At 43.6% G+C, this 4,516-nt stretch overlaps 1 protein-coding gene across 2 annotated transcripts in view; it reads right to left on the bottom strand.

Moving 5' to 3' along the window:
- Positions 1-4,516, bottom strand: part of TNRC6C (trinucleotide repeat containing 6C) — a 35,569-nt gene that overhangs the window by 17,150 nt on the left and 13,903 nt on the right. The gene's annotated exons all lie outside the window — the stretch shown is intronic.

Below are 4,516 nucleotides of genomic sequence, written 5' to 3'. Positions count from 1 at the left end.
TCAGCAGGACATCAAGAGCCCCCCCGGGTACCCGGGCTGTGAGGAACCGTGGTTGAACACGGATACGATACACAGAAGGCAGCACTCGCGGGCAGCAAACAGCAAGTCAGAAAATAAATCATATAATCCCCAATCCAACAGGTAGGTACCAAGCTAGTATTACAGTGGGGTACCGAGTTCTATCTGAAACTGAGCTTTGATGTCTGGGAAGCCTGCGGCAAGCGTGATCAAATAACACTGTGTGCCAAGCACGGCTCCAAAAACAGCCGGAGTGAAACGCCTTTAATTTGCGATGTGCTGGACTGGTGTTTTTCAGGAAATATATTCGTTGCAAAGAACGGCTTTTAAACAGGTGAGGAGCAAGGCTATTTCAACCGATACATTCAATGCCCCAGAAGACTGCAAGATATTGTAAACCTCCTTTGCTAAAAACGCAGCCCAGTCCGCGCTACCCAGATACCCAAATGACCTCGTGGAGCGAGCACGCTCGGTAAATTTTATGTTCTAAGTTAATCCTGAAAAATCCATTTTCAACAGCTCTCCTTTGATGCAAAGAAAAAGTTTCTTTACTATCAGGCAAAGTGACACTTGACATGCTATCCGCCCGTCCTGAGGGGGACACTGACATTTTCTAATGATATCCCCAAGGCCTTTCAGCTCAAGATATTTTACATTCTACTGGACATCAGTCACACTCCACAAACAACCGCAGCTTGCATGACAGGAACAGGTTCAAGGATTTCTCCTTAGATCACAGACATGTGTTTACAATTCTACCCTTCCCCCTTTAGAGTGAAAACAATTTCAAGCTTCATGCGTGCTCTCTCCTTCAGATGCCATTGTTCCCTGCGTGAACAGACTGACTGACCATGAAAGACCAACTCAGTCCCTCCCTGCCCTCAAAACGTATTCAACTCTTGTCTCAGCAACGTTATTTTTTCTCATTTTGGAACTAGGAAGTGCTGAGGACGGTGGAGGACAAGCCACGCTGGAGACCCAGGCGTCTAATTTCCAGAAGAGGCGGACTTGTGCTGCAAGGCCACCTTCACAAGTGTGTTCCTTGGCTGAAGGGCAGCACATGTCTTTTGTAGAAGGTTTATAACACACTGTTCACATTCACTTTGTTCTATTTTTTTTTTTTTTCATTTAAACTTGTTGGAGTGAGTGTGCCAACTGCTGCACAAACCTGTGCTCTCTAAGTGCAATTGAAATACATCCATTAACGTAGAGTATTTTAGTCGGTCAACATGAAGTCCTCATCAGTCATTCTCGACCTGGACTAGGTGATACCTTCACTGCTGATAATGGTAGGGGACCCATTATTTTTTCAGGCTCTTTTATGTAATAATTTTTTGCTGAAGAATAATCTTTTCTACCTAGTCTTTCTTCTGTGGTGATTTTCTTACAAAGTGGTGTTACATTTCTCCATCAAGCTAATCAGTTAAACAAATCCCCTATGTCTGATTGGTCAAAATCATGCTCAGTCCAGCACTACTTTCAACCTTCTCGGAGGGACTTTACACAACTGTAAAATCCTACCAGTCACAGCAGTATTGCCCTCGACAGTTACCCAGCACAAAGCACCGCAGCGGTGCTCAAAAATACAGTACTTCCAGGACTCTGGACAGTCTCTGACAACTGTCTCGTACCAAATATGACAGAATGCAAGTGGCATCGCTCAAAGATTTTTTTAGCCCTGTGAGATATGGACAATTTAGCAGAGGATTTCTTGACACTTTGGCAGTAACCTGCCAACAACTGCCACTTCATGAATCAAAAGTTCCCAACAGACAGAGGCGAGACTGATGAATTTGCCAGAGGTCTTTATACAAAGTCAGTTACAGAATTACTTTGTAGAAAATACACATCAATAACTTCTTAAAACAGGAAAAAACCTCTAACTTCTTTTGGAAAACTAATTAAAATCTCACGCCAAAATAAGGTCTCTTAAAATCTGAGAGGAGTTAGGCAAAGGCAAAAGAAACCTGCAGGAAATGCAATACTCGAGGCAGTACTCATCACTGGCTGTTCTGAAAACACATGAAGGAGGTTTCAATATTTGGAAGCTCAAAAAAGAAGCAATCACTGGAAGCAGAGATGGAGGAAAGAATTTAAAAGGCAACCTTAAAACTGTAGTGATCTTCATCTAACTGCAGGCCTACAGAAGTGTTTCTGCATGATGATACAATATCCCATTTGTTAGCCCAGACAAGAAACACTCGCACTGACCAGCGAGAACTGGGAACAGAATGGGAAAGATTTTGTTGGAAAAAAAAAATTCAAAACCCAAACATGATGTTGGAATTAGAAAGTCCAGTCAGAATATTTTGGGGAGAATATGACCGCAGCCAACAGGCATCAAGGCTTGTAGACCTGGATTTCTTGACAGTAGAGAGGAAGAGCTGATCAGTAATAAGAGAGTAGGGAAAAGGAGACTTAACTTGTAAAGCAAGAATTTCATGGTCTTCTAGATTCTCAGGACTTCGGGAAGCAGCATCAGGACAGATATGACTCTGCTGGCAGTATGGGAGAGAAAGAAAAAAAACCAAACCCCAAAGATTGAGTACAGCAGGAGGGGAAACAAGTCTGCCAGGGAGCTAAGGGAAGCCTCACAGAACACGGGCTCGAGCTAATGCCAAAGCAGGCTGATGATACAGCTCTGCAGACGGCTGACCTGACTTTTCATCCGCACATCGAACACAGTGGTCCAGAGTTCAACACTTGCACTTGATTATGCTAAAAAATTAAGTGACGTCTCTGCATGGTTCAAGATTCTCAATTATGGGGTGGGCAGTCGCATCACTAAACCACCACGTTTTTCTTCTGAGCTTAGAACACTCAGAAAATGCAGCGACAATACACACAACACCCGAGCCCCAGTACTCAGGAGTGGTACCCAAGCCAAATCCCTGCACTTCAAGAAAAGACCCTTTGAAACACTGTGGGCTTATTTCCGATATATTTAAGGACGTTTCCAGAAAAACCTCACATGCTTTTCTTACAAATGTGATGGCTCCAGGAGACATCAGGTAACCACCTCAAGCAAACTCGATTCTTAAGTACAGCGTGGTCACCACCAAGTCTAAGATAACGTGGTTGAGATCACGTATGGGGTGGATACTGCTAGGCTGGATCTTTATTTCCTCAAAGCCATTGGATTTTCTCCCTTCTCCTTTTCCTGTGCTAGAGGGTAAGATAACATCCTGAAAAATAATACAATTAACAAAGCACTGATTGCCAAAGACTGACTCAGTGGGACACAGAATAAAGAGTATCTGCAGTAAGCCCTGAGGAAAAAGTGAAAGCAAACATTCAAGGGTGATGTTTAGTTGCACAGACGACTACTAACCCAGCGAGAACAGGGAGTTCAGGGGGTCCACAAGCAAATGCCCGGGCTGGAAATTCTCTCTCCTCAAATGCAAAAGGTTATGAAGAATAAGCACTGGCTTTACCTGTCAGAGCAAATGCAGGAGAAAAGTCATGGAGTCTCAACTCAGGTGAGCTGAGAGAATCAGCTGAGAAACAGAGGAAGCAATGAGAGCACTAACCCAACTTGCAATTTCCTCAAGAGGAACCTCGCACAACTTACTGCAGTCTCAGCAAAGCCTGGCAGAAGGATAACGACTTGACAAGACCAGAAGTAAACCAAGGAGCACTGGCTGCAGTGCTTTGTGCAGCGTGTGGAGAGCTTGCTCACCGCCCAAGGAGGGGCTGAGCAGGAAGCGAGACAGCTCCAGGCTCGTGCTCTGAAACAGCACCTCAAAGGGTAGAAAGATTTTGGGGAAGAGTTGCTCTAGTAACATGAGCTACAAATCTGGAAAGAATTTCTTCAGAAAAAATCTCTATTCTTAGAGTAGAAACTATGTGCCTGATTCACAAACTGACTGCCCAACACTGATAGCTAACAAATACAGTTTGCGATCGCTTCCTTTGTTGCAGTAAAGTCACTGTGACAGATTATGCCTAGACTGACAGATTTTACATGCTGTGTGAATATTAATGATTTCAATACTCCCTTCTCACTAGTTGTGTTTAACATGATTCCATAATTACGCATCGTGCTACACATAATACACCTCTCTCTGGCAGTCATTTTACTGCTCAAGATAGTGTTACCCCAGAAAAGAAACGGTTAGCTGCCACGCGTGAATTTTGTGATCGTCATCAGGAGAGAGATCTTTCAATTAACATATTCAGTAAGGTTTGCCATAAGTGAAGGGATTTGCTGTAGTTAAGAATGAACTTTACATACAAGACCTGGTATCATTCCTGCCTCACATCTTGTAACAGCTGACGTAAAATGAGCTGGTTTCAGCACCGACTGTGAACAGCACGCAGTCCTACATTCCGATACTAGCACTCCTCACCTTTACAAACATTTCAAATAACCTGTGAAATACAGAATGGAACCAGAGGTTGTTCTCTCCTCATCAATAATTTGGGGGGCTATTCTAAGGAGATTTGTTGGGTCTCTTTGAAGGACTCTCTGTCAGGTTGTAAATCTCATTTCCTGCTG

Source organism: Buceros rhinoceros, unplaced genomic scaffold, assembly GCF_000710305.1.
Source record: "Buceros rhinoceros silvestris isolate BGI_N320 unplaced genomic scaffold, ASM71030v1 scaffold7282, whole genome shotgun sequence".
In the NCBI taxonomy this organism is placed as follows: Eukaryota; Metazoa; Chordata; class Aves; order Bucerotiformes; family Bucerotidae; genus Buceros; species Buceros rhinoceros.
This window is presented reverse-complemented; position numbering and strand designations above follow the sequence as displayed.